This window comes from Lagenorhynchus albirostris, chromosome 3 (genome assembly GCF_949774975.1).
Source record: "Lagenorhynchus albirostris chromosome 3, mLagAlb1.1, whole genome shotgun sequence".
Taxonomy (NCBI): domain Eukaryota; kingdom Metazoa; phylum Chordata; class Mammalia; order Artiodactyla; family Delphinidae; genus Lagenorhynchus; species Lagenorhynchus albirostris.
Window position 1 is genome coordinate 159,399,074 of NC_083097.1, and position 18,736 is coordinate 159,417,809.

The following is an 18,736-nucleotide window of genomic DNA, read 5'->3' on the forward strand; positions in this document are numbered from 1 at the left end:
CCCTGTGACTGCTCCGCCCTCCTTTCCTTTCATCTGCCCCTCGCACGTCAGCTCCTGGCTCACCTGCCTCCTTGCTGTTCCTGGAGACTGCCAAATATGTTCCTGCCTCAGGGCCTTTGCACCTGCTATGCCAACTGCCAACCTACTCTTCCTTCCCCTCCTCTCAGTCTCTCAGGCCTCAGGACACTGGCCTGGGGCAAGACACCCCTCTCCTGATTCTGTTGCAACTGTCTTCCTCTCCTCCTCTAAGTCCTGACCACAGGCCCCAGCTTTGGCCACTTCTCTCTGCATCTTAGGATGGATGAGTGGCCTCACTCTATAAGCCTCAGTTTATTTTCCTGTAACCTGGGGCCAATCGTGGTGTGGCCTCACTCACCCAGAGTCACCGGGAAAGTGGAAAAGCCTGGATTCAAACCTGGGCTAGCCTGATCTAAGAGGCTTTGTCCTTTCCCATATTAAGTGGGAGACAACCGAGGGTCCAGGACAGTCTAGGGTTACTCAGCCACAGGGACCAAATGGGGCCAAACTGGGGCCTCCTGCAGGTCACGTTCCTGGGATGCCTTTTTCTTGCTCTCAAACTTCTACTCATCCTTCAAAACCCCATCTCCAATGCCCCTTTTCTCTAACCCAGTTCTGACCTCACAGGCTGAGGGCATTTACGTCTGGCCATGCCTATCCCCTCCAGACAGGTCAGAGCTGAGGCCTCTCAGGAGGCTAGCATCACCCAGACAGGTGTGCAGGACCATGTTTCTCACATGCCAACTTCCTGGAGCTGTCTCAGGCCCCCCCGCCATGCCTGATTCCCAGGAGGGGCCTCCTGCTGGCTTATCACTCTCAGGACCTGCCAAACTCTGTGGTTTAGAAGGGCAGGCAAGATTTTTCCATTCCACCCAGAGGCCCCTGTGTTCTGGAAACTCCCTTACCCAGGCCTTCAACCCCCCTGGCCTTGGCTCACATCAGCTCCGCGCCAGGCTGATTTATCTGTGAAATGGACCTGAGACATTAGTGCAGTGGGGGTTTCTTGCTGGTGTCTCAGTGCCCCAGCCCCAGGGCAGCCATGGGGGCTATGAAACAAGGCTCAGATCCCGTCCCTTCTACACCCTCCCCAAAGCCTGTGACGTCCCATGTGGCCCAGCCCCCACAGCTTCCATCACAACGGATTCAGTCCCACCTCAAGGCCTTTGCACTTGCTGTTCCTTCTATCCAGAGAACCCTTCCCTCACTCCTCCCAAGACGCTCACCTTCTCCTCCAGGTCTAAGTTCAAACATCCCTTTCTCGCAGGCCCCTCGGCCTCCCTGACCGAAGCTGCGCTGCCTCGTTCGCTCTCTCAGCCCTTCCCTTGTGCTTCTGACAATTCATAATTATGACGTATTGGTGAGTTCATTGTCGTCTTCTGCCTCTCCTCTGTAATGGGAGCTCTGAGAGGGCAGGGCTGCAGCATGCAGTGAGTGTCCAGTGGACAGGCAGTAACAAAGGAGAGTGCAGGAACCTAGAGCATGTCCTCCTAAAGGAGAGTTCCCAGCCTCACCCCTGGCCTCCAGATCCTTGTTGCTGCCCTCCCGCAGAGCCGGCTTGGTGTTTGCGGCGGTGGAGGGGAGTGGAGCAGAAGGTCCTGCTCAGAGTTATTCGCACACTGGCCTCTCATAAAACCCTCCCCATCATGATCCGGAGCCCCCTTTCCTTCCAGACTCCAAGGCTAGAAAGGCCCTCATCTTGACCTCCTCAGCCCCATAGCTCAAGTGGGAAATCCAAGGTCAGGAGAAGTTCCGCCCCTACGTCCAGGCTGAGTGTGCCCCTCCTCTACTCATAGTCTGGCCATACCTTACCATCACCTTCCAGAGGAAGTCCAGCTCCTCGGTGCAGGGTTCAAGGTCCTGCCCAAGTGTGCCAAGATCCTTCCTTTTTCCTTTGCCTAATTCTCAGTCACCCTTTTGGTCTCATCTTGGTTGCATTTCCCAGTATTGACTGTTGACACCGTCTCGGGACACATTAACTGCTGTCAGAGACCAAATAGTCACTGCACCCAGAGTGTCATCACATCACGCTTAAAGGGACTCGTACAAAGTACAGGGATGCTTTGCACGGTATACAAACGTTGTGGACCATTGAACTCGCTGTTTGCACGGTATATGAACAACAGGAACTATTGAACTCGTTGTTGGCCCAGTACATGAACACCATGGACCACTGACTACTAACAGGATACTAAGCATAGCATAAGGAACAGCCACTGCCTGAGAGCTTAGATCAGGAGTCAACAAACTTTTTCTATAAGTGGCCGGATTATAAATATTCTCAGCTCTGCGGGCCGTACAGCGTGTGTTGCAACTAGTCAATTCAGCTCACTTGAAAGCAGCCACAAACAATACTCAAATGAGTGAGCGTGACTGTAACCCCATAAAACTTTATTTGTGGACACTAAAATTTGAATTTCATGTAGTTTTCATGGGTCACAACATGGTCTTCTTTTGGTATATGTCTTCAATCATGGAAACGTGTGGAAGCCATTTCTAGGTCTGGCCAGAGCTACCGTTTGCCAGCATCTTGATGAGGCGCTAGATGGTTAACAAAGTATCAGGATTCACTGTTTACAAAGTATCAGAACTCTGTTTAAAGTGCTTCCAGATCTCCAGCTAAGAAATATTAGGGCAGTGTCTGACCATTGACAAGTTAACGGGTATCAGGACTGGATATTTACAAAGTATCAGTACAAAGCAGCCGGGATGGCTAATGGGTGTCAGGATCTGGGTTTAAGTCGGACTCAGCCACTGGCCCCAGCACCATACTGACCAGATGGGGCGCTGCTACCCATTCTCAGAACCCTGTTTACCAAGTATCCAGTGACGGGGCTGGCGGCAGGGTATCGAGTCACAGGGCAGTCACACTGAGACTCGGGCACTGTGACAACTCTAGACACCAGCTGTTTACAGTGACATGAGACTGGCTGTTTACAGGAGACTAGCCACCCTGCTTCCGGATGCCGGAATCCAAATGGTGGGATGGGTTCCTCCTGCTTGCAGAGGGCCCTGGTTCTGGAGACCCCTTTCCTTCAGCTGCTTCCAGCACCAGGAGTGAGAGTGAGGAAAGTGCCTCTGACCCAGGCGAGGTGGGGCTTTTGCTCATTCAGGCTGGGATCTTTGGAGGCAGGAATTGAGCACTGAAGGCAGTGGGTCCCATGGTACCAGTTGGATTCTCCATCTGCCCATCCCTGGCTGTGCCACTTCAGGGACATCAATCAACCTCTCTGGGCCTTTGCTTCCTTATCAGTAAAATGGGCATAATGATGGATCAGGGTTGCCAGACAAAATACAGTGTATCCAGTTAACTTTGACTTTCCGATAAACAATAAAAAAGAATTTTTTGGTATAAATTTAGACCATGCATCATTTGGGGATATACTTATGCTAAAAAATGTATTGGTTGCTTATCTGAAATTTGAAGTTAACTGGGTGCCTAGATGTTTATTTGCTAAATCTGACACACACACCCTTTTTTTTTTTTTTGGACTGTGCCACATGGCTTGTGGGATCTTTGTACCCAACCAGTGATTGAACACAGGGCCATGGCAACGAAAGCGCTGAGTCCTAACCACTGGACCGCCAGGGAATTCCCTGACCCCACTTTGATGAAGCCTCAACCACAGGAGATTGTGAAGATCCTGAGGGGATCCCAGGCACAGAGAAAGTGGTACCACTGACGGTTCACCATCCTTGTCTCTCCCAGGAGCTCATGGGGATGGGTAAGTTCTGACAATTGGCTCATAAATACATCATCTGTCTCTGAGGACCAGAGCCTGGGTTACAAGAATAGTGCCCTTATTCAAGAGTTTTCACTAGAACCATTAGCAAGAGGCCTGGGACAACAGGGGTTCCACAGGAGGGCAGGGGGTCTGAGTTTCTTCATTCACAGTGTGTCCTCAGAACCCAGAGTCTGGCCCGGTGCCCTGCAGGGCTCGGTAAAGAGTTACTGAGTGAATGGCAGTTGAGGTTCAATAAGTAGTTATTGAATTCAGTGATGGAGCCCATCACTCTTTATTGAATACTTACTGTATGCCAGGCACCCCAATTCTTGCCTGCCCAGGACTCCCCATCAACGAGGGAGATGGATATTAACTCAGTCATCACCATAAATGCAAAATTATAACTTGGACAGGATCTGCCAAAGGAAGACCCACCCCCCCTCCGCCCCCCAGTGCTTGGACCCCTAGCATGGAGTCCAGGAGGGCTTTCCGGAAGATGTGATGGAGACCTGGAGGGGGAGATCTGTAAGTGTAAACAGAGGACAGAAAGTTCCAGGCAGAAGGCACAGCATGTGCAAAGGTCCCAGGGTGGGAGGGAACATGATGATTTCAAGAGCTGTTTTCATGCCAGGCCCAGCTCCTCTTGACCATTTACAGCCTCCAACTGTAAATTGGATAGTTGGTAAAGCTATGTTTATGATGCAGGGCAGGGCAGGACAGGACAGGATAGGACATTGTGTCCTGAATCGCCCACAGAGAGAAGGATGAAAGCCCTAGCACATCCTCAGCCCTGGCAGGGGTGAGACAAACAGCACCTAGCAACGTCTCTGCCCTGGAATTTCCAGAGTCGCCTGCCTCCCAGGTACCCCAGGTATACAGTCCTCTCCCATGATGCCCTGGCCACCTCAGGAGACAGGCTCGGGAGGAATGGGACAGGGCCACAGGCTGCTGGGTGGGGTCAGGAGGCAGAGAGAAGAGCTTCAGGATGCCCAGCTGGGAAGTGTCAAGGTCAAGAACCAGGGCTGGGGTGGCAACAATAGCAACCACTATAATGGTAATAGTAGCAGCTAACACCTATGAGTGCCCAGCCAGGCCTTGCTGAGACAGACCTCATTTAAAAGCCACAAAAACCCCACCAGGAATGTCAATTGGTGCAGCCACTGTGGAAAACAGTATGGAGGTTCCTTAAAACAAAACAAAACAAAACAAAACATAGAGCTACCATGTGATCCAGCGATCCCGCTCCTGGGTATATATCCAGAAAAGATGAAAACTAATTTGAAAAGACGCATGCGCCCTAATGTTCATAGCAGCACTGTTTACAATAACCAAGACATGGAAACATCCTAAATGACCATCAACAGACGATTGGTTTAAGACATATATACACAGTGGACTATTACTCAGCCATAAAAAAGAATGAAGGATTGCCATTTGCAGCAACATGGATGGACCTAGAGAATATTATGCTTAGTGAAGAAAGTCAGACAGAGAAAGACAAACATTCTATAACATCACTTACATGTGGAATCTAAAAACTAACACAAATGAATCTATATACAAATCAGGGACTTCTCTGGTGGTCCAGCAGTTAAGACTCTGTGCTCCCAATGCAGGGGGCCTGGGTTTGATCCCTGGTCAGGAAACTAGATCACGCATACCACAACTAAGAGCCCACATGCCACAACTAGGACCCGGTACAGCCAAATTAATTAATTAATTTATAAAAAAATGAAATCAGACTCACAGACATAGAAAACAAACTTACGGTTACCAAAGGGGAAAGGGAAGGTGGGAGGGATAAATTAGGAGTATAGGATTTTATGATACAAACTACTCTATGTAAAATATGTAAGAAACAAGGATTCACTGTATAGCACAAGGAACTATACTCAATATCTTGCAATAACCTATAATGGAAAATAATCTGAAAAAAATACATATATATAACTGAATCACTTTGCTGTACACCTGAAACTAACAAAATATTGTAAATCAACTATACTTCAAAAAAAAAAAGTCCCTCCAGGCTGGTTCCATAACTATCCCCATTTTACACACAGAAAAACAAGGTCCGGAGGAAGAAGCTGCTGGCTGAGGACTTGTAGTGACCCCAGGATGCAGCAGGTCTTAGTTTCGGTTGCTATGACAAAAATACTAAAGGCTGGAGAGCTTTAACAGCAGAAATTTGTTTCTCACAGTTTGAGAGGCTGAGAAGTCCAAGATCAAGGTGGCAGCAGATCCGGAGTCTGGTGAGATCCCACTTCCTGGTTGGCTGCCTTCTTGCTATGTCCTCATGTGGCAGAGAACAGAGAGATGAAAGAGGCTCTCTCATGTCTCTTTTTATAAGGGCACTAATCCCATCAATGGGGGCTCCAGCCTCATGAGCTGATCACCTCCCAAACACTACATCTCCTAAAACCATCACACTGGGGATCGGGATTTCAGTTTATGAATTTTGGGGGGACACAAACATTCAGTCTATAGCAACACCCAGCTTCCCTTTTAATGCTCACTTTTGAGGTGAGGAGATGAAAGCCCAGCATCCAGGACCAAAATTGAAGCCACTGGACCCACTGGGCCATTTGTCTCTAGCCTCAGTAGTACTGGCTGTAAAATGGGACTTTGGCCAACTGTGGATGTCCACAGGTAGACCCTTCATGCCAGGCCCTGGGCCCACTCTGGGCTCAACTCAAGGGGATTGGGATTGTGGCAGGAGGAACCCCCATCTCCCCTCCAGTTGAATCTGTAACTCTCTCTAACTTACTGTATCCAGTGGGAAAAAACAAATGTGCTCACTCAGTACTTATCATTAACTACATACCTGCAGTCGGGAGGGAATGGCTGTAAAGGGGGCCTGATGGAATTTTTGGGGTGATGGAAATATTATATCCAGATTGACAGTTCCAAGACTATGCATTTGTTAAAACTCATCCAACTGTAATCTATTGTATGTGAATTATAACCTAACCAAGCTGACCTTAAAAATAGGTATATGATATTTTATTTCGAGATTGCAGGGAAAAGGCAAATAAGAACAAAATCTAAATGCATTATACAAAGTCGCCTGTTTTGGAAACTCGTGCAAGGAAGAAACGTGAAATCTTAATTATACCTTTTGTAACAGTCTTTATGTTAAAGTCTATTTTGTCTGATATGAGTATTGCTACTCCAGCTTTCTTTTGATTTCCATTTGCACGGAATACCTTTTTCCATCCTCTCACTTTCAGTCTGTATGTGTCTCTAGATCTGAAGTGGGTCTCTTGTAGACAGCATATATACAGGTCTTGTTTTTGTATCTATTTTGCCAGTCTGTGTCTTTTGGTTGGAGCATTTAATCCATTTACATTTAAGGTAATTATCGGTATGTATGTTCTTATTGCCATTTTGTTAAATGTTTTGGATTTGTTTTTGTAGGTCTTTTTTCTTCCTTTCCTCTTTCATCATTGTTTTCTCTTGTGATTTGATGACTATCTTTCGTGTTGTGTTTGGCTTCTTTTTCCTTTTTTGTGTGCAAATCTATTCTAGATTTTTTCATTTGCAGTTACCATGTGATTTTGATACAGCAGTCTATATATATACATGATTTTTTTTTTTTCCAGTACGTGGGCCTCTCACCGTTGTGGCCTCTCTCCCGCTGCGGAGCAGAGGCTCTGGACGCGCAGGCTCAGCGGCCATGGCTCACGGGCCCAGCCACTCCGTGGCATGTGGGATCCTCCCGGACCGGGGCACGAACCTGTATCCCCTGCATCGGCAGGCGGACTCTCAACCACTGCGACACCAGGGAAGCCCTACATGATTGTTTTAAGTTGCTGGTCTCTTAATTTCAAAGGCATTTCCAATAACCTGCATTTGTACTCAATATCTTACTATATACTCTAGCTGTCCAGGCGTGCCAGTGAATATTCTTTTTCTCCCTTCAAAATAAAAAACATCTGGGGCTTCCCTGGTGGCGCAGTGGTTGAGAGTCCGCCTGCCGATGCAGGGGACGCGGGTTCGTGCCCCGGTCCGGGAAGATCCCACATGCCGCGGAGCGGCTGGTCCCGTGAGCCATGGCCGCTGAGCCTGTGCGTCTGGAGCCTGTGCTCCGCAACGGGAGAGGCCACAACAGTGAGAGGTCCGCGTACCGAAAAAAAAAATTAAAAAAAATATCAATATCAAAAAAAATCAATATCAACATGTTAAACATGAAGTATTTGTGAAAGATCTGCGAGCATACCATTATATAAACACAGAAAAAAGGTTAAAAAGCAGTTGTTTGGAAATGGAGATATTACAGCTGTCACAGCTGTACAGAGATGCTGTCTCAGTTTCCTCATCTGTACTATGGGGGTAATGATACCCCCACACGCTGTGTGGGTCTGTACTGGGGACTGGGTAGGTTGGGGCTGATGCTGTAGGTACCGTCAGGGAAGGATAAATAAATCTTTGGTTGGATTGAGTATCTTCTGCTCTCTCTGCTGCATTTATTTGTTTTATGCTAACGAAAGTCAACAAAAGGCTAGATGGTACATCTCACCATTGTCCAAATGCTCGGGTTGGGTTGATAATCTACAAGGCAGGAGCCTTCCCTGCATGGCCAGGGCCACCCCGATGAGGCAGCAGCACAGCCCCAGCCACGCCCCAGTGCACAGCTGCCCCTTGACAAGGTCCAGTCCTGGGGCAGCTTCTATTCTGGAACAATCTTGGGGGTGGTGAGGAGCCCAGGCCGGTATCCTGAGACTCTGGTGTCCCGGGATAACCAGGAAGTTGGACTCAGGGTTACCAGTGGAGGAGCTCATGAGCTGGCAAGGGGACCTGGGGAGGCTGCTTTGGGGACCCAGCAATGTGGCCCCCAGGGTGGGGGGATGTACAGGGTCAGGGCAAGGTGGCCATAGCCGGGTTGGGCCCAGTGTGTGCAATTCTGGCCTCATCGGAAAGTCCAGCCCATCAGCCATTCACTGGAGGTTCAACAAGAGCAGATGCAAGGGTAGCAGGGAAGTCAGACAGCGGACCCAATACACCTGTGAGACAGACAGACAGACGGTGGGAGAGAGAGGGAGACACAGAGACAGGAGAGAGTTGGAGATACAGGGAGAGACATACAGAGAGATAGGAAGAGAGAGAAACAGAGACAGAGAGAGACACAAATAGAGAGACAGAGTTAGTGAGAGACAGGGAGAGACACACACAGAGAGAGATAGGGAGAGACAGGATGAGAGAGAGACACAGGAAGAGAGATACGGATGAGAGACAGGGAGAGAGAGACAGAGAGAGACAAGGAGAGACAGAGAGATGAGGAAACAGAGACAAGGAGGGAGGGAGAGAGAGAGAGGGAGAGACAGAGAGACAGAAACAGAGAGAGAGAGAAGAAGATGGCGGGGGTGGGGGAAGACAGTGGAGAGACAGAGAAAACAGACACAGAGAGGGAGAGAGAAATAGAGAGACAGGGAGACAGTAGGAGACACGGGGGTGGGGGGAGACAGAGAGAGCTCTTGGGCCATTAATTCCACCCCTCAGGTCTGGCCCGTGGACCTCTCCCCAACGCCAACCAGATTGGCACCCCTTGGACATACAGATGGGGAAACCGAGGTCCCAAGCTCTCAACCTGCAGCTCCAAGGCTGTGACATAGGCCAGGACCCTCAGGAGGGGGAGATGCAGGTAGGACTCCAAAGGCTGGGGGGCAAGGAATGAAAGGGACCCTAGTTCCTGGTGGGTTTCAGGGGTGATTTTGCTTTCGGAGCCAGGTTTGTCCAGTAAGAAGAATTCCACCTCTTGGGTGAGGACCATGACCTTGGGATTAGCACGGACCTAATAAAGGTCGAGGAGGGTGGGGGGCCGTGGACATGTGGTGAGTGTGGCCTGGGTCACTGTGAATCTGGGGATGGCCCACAGGTCACTGTGTGTTCTCGACTGCAGGGAGTGTTGAAAGTTTCCATGACACAGAGCATTTTGAAATGACCTCTGGGCTTCTGAGGCCGATCCCAGGCCTGATGTGCAGGACTGAGGAAAACCTCAGCTCTTCCTGGAGACTGGCCCAGAGGCGCCAGAGTGGGGATGCCGAGAAAATTTTGAGAATGACCTGGGCCTGAGATGGAGGCGCCAGAGAGCCTCGAGGGGGCGGCTGGGAATTCTGCTCCTGGCATCCTCCACCCCTCCCCCTGGCCCCCACCACTGCAGGAGCACGCGGTGCACCTGCCAGAAGAACGACCCGAGCAGGGACTACTCCTCCTCGCCCCTAGGGGGACACTTGGAATAGAGTGACACCCACCTACTCCCGCCACGAGCTGCCTCCCTGGGACATGCTGCTGGAAGCCAGGACTCGGGGAGGGAGGGGAAGGGAGAAGTAATGGCCTGAGGTTTTAGGGGTCTTGGGGACTCATCTCATTCCCTGAGACTGGGGAACTGGGGCTGGCCTTATCTTTGATGTTCTTGAGGAAATGGGCTGGAATCAAAATGACCAGATCTGGAGAAACCCATTATTTCACCAGGAAAAATCTCTGAGCCGTGGCTTCCACCAGGAGTGAGAACAGGAGGACAGAGAGGCCAGGAGCTTAAAATGAGCTTGACGTGCATCCCAAAGCAGGCAGGGGAATATGCCGGCCACGTGAAAGTGGGTCCATCTGAACAGAACAGAGCAAAACAAAGCAAAACAAAAGGCAGAAAAGAACCAGGCAGAAATCAGAAATACCAGGTAAGGAAAACACCTCATAGTGGAATCAAGAATGCAGTGGTATGGGCTTCCCTGGTGGCGCAGTGGTTGAGAGTCCGCCTGCCGATGCAGGGGACATGGGTTCGTGCCCCGGTCCGAGAAGATCCCACATGCCGTGGCGCGGCTGGGCCCGTGAGCCATGGCCGCTGAGCCTGCGCGTCCGGAGCCTGTGCTCCGCAACGGGAGGGACCACAACAGTGAGAGGCCTGCCTACCGCAAAGAAAGAAAAAAAAAAAGGAAGAAAGAAATACTAGGGAAGCAATGGGGATAGTGGATGTACCATATTCACGGACAGGGAGGCTGAGGCTCAAAAGACACTGATTCTTTCCATCTAAAGTTTTATTTATTTATTTATGGCTGCATTGGGTCTTCGTTGCTGCGCGCAGGCTTTCTCTAGTTGCGGCGAGCGGGGGCTACTCTTCGTTGCGGTGCGCGGGCTTCTCATCGTGGTGGCTTCTCTTGTTGCGGAACACGGGCTCTAGGTGAGCGGGCTTCAGTAGTTGTGGCACGTGGGCTTCAGTCGTTGTGGCTCGTGGGCTCTAGAGCACAGGCTCAGTAGTTGTGGCACACGTGCTTAGTTGCTCCACGACGTGTGGGATCTTCCCGGACCAGGGCTCGAACCCGTGTCTCCTACATTGGCAGGTGGATTCTTAACCACTGCACCACCAGGGAAGCCCCTCATCTGTTGTATTAACACACCCCAACCAAAGTCACAGCAGGGTTTTTTCCCCGGGAACTTTAAGATGAATCAAATTTTTATCTGGATAAGCAGAGGGTTGTGAATAAGCAGGATGCTTCTGCAGAAGAACAGGGTGCTGTTACCTGTTCTAACAGATACTGGGATCCATTACAAAACCTGTAACTGAGTCAGAGGGGTGTTGGCACAGGGAGAGACACATTAACCAATGGATTGGATTTAAATGCCTACAGACACCCAATGCAGGTCAGGAATTTTGCTCCAAAATAGAGAGGGTCTGTCCCAGCAGTGAGGAGGGGAGACTATCTCATAAAAGGATCTGGGAAGTAAGAGTCCATGCTAAAAACCATTAAATTGAATCCCTACATCACACAAAACTCAATTCCATGTGGGTGAAGGGGTTACGTGCAAAAAAAAAAAAAGCTTGAATAAAGCTTAAATGTAAGCTTTATTGAAATGAAAATATAGGTGAGCAAGACTTCCTTAGTGGCGCAGTAGATAAGACTCTGTGCTCCCAATGCAGGGGGCCTGGGTTCAATCTCTGGTCAGGGAACTAGATCCCACACGCCGTACCTAAGAATTCATGTGCCGCAACTAAGGAGTCCACGAGCTGCAACTAACACCTGGAGAAACCAAATAAATGTAGAAAGGAAAGAAAGAAAGAAAGAAAAAGAAAGAAAGAAAGAAAGAAAGAGAGAGAAAGAAGAAAGAAAGAAAGAAAGAAAGAAAGAAAGAAAGAAAGAAAGAAAGAAAGAAAGAAAGAAAGAAAGAAAGAAAGAAAGAAAGAAAGAAGATATAGTTGATCTTCACTAAGGAAAGACTTCCCCCAAAAGAGCCAACAGGCACTGTATACTACATGAGAAAATATTGACCAATTTGTATATATTAAGATTAAAACTCTTTGTTAATCAAAGTACCTTGAAGAAATTAAAGAGACAAATTACAAACAAGAGGAAGATATTTGCAATATACATGACTGACAGAGGAATAGTATTGAACATATATAAAGAACCAAGGAGGAAACCCATGTGGCAAGATGTTCAGAATCGACTGGAGATAAGGAAGATGTAAATCAAAACACAAGTGAGATGCCATTTGATTGACAAAAGCTACAAAATCCAACAAAACCAGTGTTTCCCAAGTCACATATTCATGAGAAATTCAGACTTTCCAACACTTTAGAAAAGCATCTGGAGTTTTTGAGCATATCAGAGTCCACAACCCACAAACCCCTGAAATCCCCAAAAGAGAAAGACATGCCTCCCTACCCCTGGCCAGAGTGCCCTGGGGGTAGGCACTGCCCTCTCAGGGCTGGGGTACCTGCGGGAAGACAGGGGGGTCGTTATTCGGGATGAGAGTAGTGTGGAAGTTTCCTGGGGCTACCGAAACAAAGGACCAAAAGAACTGGGTAGCTTAACTTAAAACAACAAAAATTTATTCTTTCACAGTTCTGGAGGCCAGAAACCTGAGATCAAGGTGCTGGCAGGGTTGGTTCCTTCTAGAGGCTCTGTCCAACACCTCTCTCCTGTCTTTCGATGGTTGCTGGAAACGCCTAGCATTCCTTAGCTTATAGCAGCAACATTCCAGTCTCTGCCTCTGTCTTCGTATGGCTGTCTCCTCTGTCTCACATCTCCCCCTCCTTTCCCTTATCTTATAGGGACACTTGTCATTGGATTTAAGACCCGTCCTAATCCAGGCTGAGCTAATCTCGAGATCCTTACCTTAATTAAATCCGCAAAGACTTTATTTCCAACTAAGTTTTCATTCCTTGGTACCAGGTGGACATGTCTTTTGGAGGATAACCATTCAGCCCACTACAGAAGAGATCCTTGATCCTAAGATCACTCTCTAACACACGGAAGAGTCATCACCCTCAGGTTCAAAAGCCACGCGCCCGATACTGCAATTCTTGCTCCCTTCTGTGTCCCCAGCTCCCAACAAGGACCTGGAACGCAGCAGACTGGAGGTGATTCCAGAGCAGTGAAATGAGTAGATCTAGTCTCCAACCAGCTAGGTTTAAGTCCTAGCCCTTTAGATCAGCAACTTGACCTCTCTGTGCCTCGGTTCTCTGACCTGTAAAGTAGAGCTGATAATACCTGCCCGGAGAGAGTTGAATCGTGGCCCCCCCAAAAATCTGCCTACCCAGAACCTCCAAATGTGACCTTATTTGGAACAGGGGTCCTTGCAGGTGTAATTGAGGATCTTGAGACAAGATCATCCTAGAGTAGGGTGACCATAAATCCCATGACAGGTGTCCTTATAAGAGACAGAAAAGGAGAAGACAAAGAGAGACAGAGGAGAAGACAGAGACAGAGATTGGAGTGATGCAGCCACAAGCCAAGGAATGCCGAGGGTTGCAAGCAGCCACCAGCAGCTGGGAGAGAGGCAAGGGGTAGATTCTCCCTCAGAGCCTCCTGAAGGAACCCACCCTGCCCACGTCTTGATTCCAGACTTCCGGCCTCCTGAACTGTCAGAGAATACATTTTTATTGTATTAAGCACCAGGTTTATGGTCATCTGTTACAGCGGCCACAGGCCTATGTCGCCTCTTAGGACTGTCAGGATGCTTAAATGAACAATACCTGGTACACAGCCTGGTATGCACTTAATTTAGGATCACCGGGAGAATAAAATGTACTAATACAGCAAAGCATGAAGGAAGCGTTGGCTATTGATTGAACGAGTGATCGAGGCTAAGTGAGAATGAGGCGTCAGTGACCCCCCCACCCCAGACTGCTGACCCCTGGCCGCCCCCAGGCCCAGCGGTGCCCTGCTTCCCCAACTCAGCAGGTGGTGCGTCCTCTTAGCACAGAGAGTGTCCTGCAGGCAGCGGCCCAGCAAACCTCCCAGGCTGCAGCGGGCGGTTGGAGACGGGTGCTATTTGCAGACTGAAACCCAGGCCTGCAGCTTTGGCCACCCACTTGTGAAAACAGCTGCTGCTGCTTCCTCCCTGTGAGAAAGTCCCCTAGTGAGGCTACGCAGGGGAAAGGCAGGGAGCGTGGAGGGGGCTGACTCCATTCCCAGGGGGGTCTTGGGGAGTGATAGCACCTCTGTGCCTCGGTTTCCCCATCTACATCTGGGCCGCACAGGGGCGGGGGTGGGGGTGCGTGGAGTGGGAGGGGATCGCAAGCTCCAGGCTGGGGAGATTGGACCTGGGGATGCTGAGTAAATCACTTCGCGTCTCTGAGCCTCCGTTTCTCCATCTGTGAACTAGTGAGAAATACACGGCCACCAGAGTAACCACACACAGTCATGTCTTTCCCTTGGGAGACACAAATCAAGTCCTATGCGCCGTCGCCCCCCGCCGCCAGACCCTCCCAGCGTGCCCAGTTGTTTTTGTTTTATTTGGTTTTGTTTTGTTGTGGCCGCGCAGCAGTGGGATTTTAGTTCCCTGACCAGGGATAGAACCCGTGTTCCCTGCAGTGGAAGTGGGGAGTCTTAACCACTGTACTGCCAGGGAAGTCCACCGATTGTTGTTTTTTTTGTTTGTTTGTTTGTTTGTTTTTTGCTGTACGCGGGCCTCTCACTGTTGTGGCCTCTCCTGTTGCGGAGCACAGGCTCCGGACGCGCAGGCTCAGCGGTCATGGCTCACGGGCCCAGCCGCTCCGCGGCATGTGGGATCTTCCCAGACCAGGGCATGAACCCGTGTCCCCTGCATCAGCAGGCGGACTCTCAACAACTGCACCACCAGGGAAGCCCCGCCGATTGTTTTTAAGGTAAAGACTATCGCCCTCCCTGTGGCCCCCAAGGCCCCATGAGGCCCAGCCCTGCTGCCCTCCCCGCATCATCTCCTTCCATGGCCTCCTTGCAAACAAGCTCGTTCCCAGGTCAGAGCCTTTACCTCTGCCTGGAACCTTCTCATCACACCTCCCACTCTCTCCCTCCCTTCATTCAGGCCTGGGCTCCAATGTCACCTCTACCAGGAGGCCCTCCACGACTTCTCAATCTGAAAAGACCCTCCCTCTGCCACATCTGGTCCTGTGTCCCACTTTATCCGTACTGTCCATCTCCCTCCCTGCCTCCAGACCATGACTCCCTCAAGGGCAGGGATGTCTCAATTGTCCCCAGCTGTGTTCCCAGCCACCAGCCCAGGGCCTGGCACACAGTAGCATGTGATAAATGACTCATTATCAGTGTGATTATTTGTGAGCACATTGATTTGACACTGCTGTGAACAAAATCTAGACTCCTGATGGTAGGAGAGGAAGAAAGGGCATGTGGGTGAGAATGGCATTTGAGCCAAGACCTGAAGGAGGTGGGGGAAACATTTGGGTGTCTCAGGGAAGACGGTTCCAGGGGGAGGCACAGCCTGTGCAAAGTCGCTGAGGCAAGAAAGTGACAGACTTGTTGGAGGTAATTTGAGGAGGCCTATGTGGCCTGAGCCAGGTAAGAGGGGAAAAGAAATGAGAGCAGTAAGACCAGCAGGGCCTTGTGGCCTCGAGGAAGACTTTGGCTTTTACCTTGAGGGAGGTGGGAGCCATAGAGGGTTCTGGAGGAAGGAAAGATGAGTCTGACTCTGGTCACTACAGAGTCTATGGGGGATGAGGGCAGAAGTGAGGAGGCCAGGAATGCCTGCTCTGGTCCAGGGATCAATGACAAGGCTGGACAAGGTGGCGAGGAGAGGTGGGATTTGGGAACAATTTCACTGGTGGATGGGGTGGGGAATGAAGAGTGTCAGTGATGCCTGTTTGGTCCTATTTCACAGAGGGAGAACTGAGGCTCTGGACGCAGAGGTATCTGAGTAAAGGAGAGGCTGAAAGGGTTAGTAGGAAGTCAAGAGGCAACCAGGACCTGGGAGGGAGCCTCGTGCCCCACCCCCCACCGGAGTCACCAGGGCGTCAGCTTCCTTCTGCACGACTACCCTCCTTCCATCTTTGATTTTATCGCTATAATTTCAATCCTTGTCAGAGGGAGGAGGCTCATCGCTCACAATTGAAGATAGGCCTGACCCTGCTTCACACAGATTCATTCACTTCCCCCAACAAGCCTGAGACAAGGGCACCATCCCCATTTTACAGATGGGCAAACTGAGGTTCCGAGAGGCGAAGTGGTCCAGGTCAATGAGTGGCAGAGGCGAGATGTGAACTTAGGGCTCCAGAGCCTGGTCCTGGGACCGCACTCTACCTGAGTTGGGGTGGCCTGGGGGTGCAGACACATACCGTCAAATGTCCCTCCCACGCTGGAATGTATTATTATTCAGTTCCTGGCTTCAGATGCAGGCTGGGGTGGGAGCCCCCTAGGTGTGCTAAGAACTCCAGTTTCAGTGTTCATGGCCTGCGTTTCTGTGGTTCAAGGATGCATGTATATCACGTGTTTGTTCACTCATTTGCTCATTCATTCCCGGCCACCTTCATGTGCCTGCCTTGTGTGGGAAGATGTCCAAGGCCCCAGTTTGGGAGGGTCAGGGCCCAACATAGATACCCCCAGTTCCACAGGGTCAAGGTTGGCCCAGAGGGAGGTACTCGGAGCTGGGGATCCCCAGGAGTCTGGGAGGTGGTGAGGGATGCTTCCTGAAGAAGGGACCCTCGGACTGAGAAGCGGCTCCCTCCCTGCCCCACCCGCTACACAAAGATGTAAGCCAGGGAGGCTGGGGACACTGTGGGACTTCCTGACCCCGGAGTCTCCTGGGCCTGAGGCCCCACCTCAGACCCCACCCTCTGTTCCCCATTTCCAGCTGCCAGTGCCACTGGGACGTGGCCTGGGCCCCCTGCCAAACCTGCCACTGGGAAACCAGCTCTGGGAGGTGGGGATGTCGCCACCCAGCCTGTCCGGGTGGAACAATCGCGACCTTTTATGGGGTAGGGCCAGGGGGGCCACAGGCTGGGGACCAGGGTGACCAGTGACAGCACTGGAGCTGGGGGCTCTGGATGGGATTTTTCATGATGCAGGCCTCAGTTTCCTCATCTAAGTAAATGGGGCGGGGGGGGCAACTCTTGTGTCTTGAGACTGTGGGTTTTGAGCTGCTAGGCTCTCAGGCTTCGAGAGGGATTCTCATGCCATGCGGGTTTTCCAGGTGGCAAGTGAGGGCCCCAAGATGCCTAGATCCCGACCCTGAGGCCACAGTGGGGGGCGGCTGCGGGGAGATTAGGATCTGGGCTTGTATCAGGGAAATGTGGGCCTAAGACACTGGCCAGGCCTGGGCTGCCCCGGTGGCTGACGCAGGCCTAGTCTGGGAGATCTGGAGGAGGGTTGAGGGAGAGACAGAGGCGGTGAGAGATAGAGAGAGAGAGGGAGAGACAGGGACAGGTGAGGTGGAGAGAAAAGGGAGAGATGAGACCGAAGAGAAAGGGAGAGAAACAAGAGAGCTGGAGAGACAGAGACAAAAAGAGACAGACACAGAGAGAGAGGTGGGCAGTGAGGGAGACACGGTCGCCCCCACACCTGGCAAATCACGGGAAGCTGGGGACGTAAACACAGCCAGAGGCGCCCCTACGTGGAACAGATCTCTGCGTGCTCTTGAACAAACCGTGACTTGCATATTATTAAGGATGATGTTAGGGACAGCTCCCTGAGGTGCGTGCCTCCAGGGCCCGGCACCCTCTTCACCTCTCACAACCCCCAAGGAGGGTTAACCACCCCCATTCCACCGATGGGGACACTTAGGCTGGAGAGCCCCAGGCTCCACAGCTAGTTGGAGGCCGAGCAGGACTCGGTCAGGATGTGAGAGCCTTTTGTCCACTTACTGTGTGACATTCCGTTCCTCCAGCCCCCAACCCGAAGGCGCATCCCAGGTGGCAGAGGAGAAACCCGCCCTGCCCCTCCCCCCTGGCCCGCTTCTACTCCCTCTCCCCCCCTCCCCATCCCAGCCCGCAGAGTGTTTTTCTTCTCCTCCTGGGTGTTTCGGTTTCAGCAGGAACCGCCTTGCCCGCAGGCGGTTCCCGCTGGGCAGGGTCAATCCAGGCAGGGGACAGAAGCCAGGAGCAGCTCCGGGCCGAACCCAGGGCACGACCTCGGCCATCGCCCCAACAAGGGGACCAGGCAGTTCCCTCCTGCTCCCTCCGTATCTTGGTTTCTCCACCTGGAAAGCGGGGCCCTGCCTGGTCGCAGGCCCCCACGTGTGGCCAAGGGGCAGATGCCTCCTGGCGGGGTTTCCCACGTCCGTGCCAAGGTTCCGAGCGCTCCGTTATTAAACATTGATGGAAGCTGCCTGGTGCCTGCCCAAGAGGCCTCCCAGTGCGGGGACAGGGTTGGACACAGATGCCCCAACCCGAGTTAGTGCAGGGCGGCGGGGAGTTGGGGGAGGGGGTGTAGGTCAGGGCCCGCCAGAGGGAGAGGCTGGCGGGGGGCAGAGAGAATGGGGAGAGGGGCCTGCAAGAGGGGGCATCAAACACAAGGAGAATTCTTAGCTACGAGGTCTAACACCCAAGTAACCAAAGGAAAATACATAAATTGAGCTCCAAATTGAAGAGTTTTTTTGACAAAGGACATTTAAGAGAGTGAAAAGACAACCCACAGAATGGCAGAAAATATTTGCGAATCATATATCTGACAAGAGATTAATATCCAGAATATGTAAAGAACTCTCACAACTCAATAAAAGATAAATAACCCCGGGGGCTTCCCTGGTGGCGCAGTGGTTGAGAGTCCGCCTGCCGATGCAGGGGACAC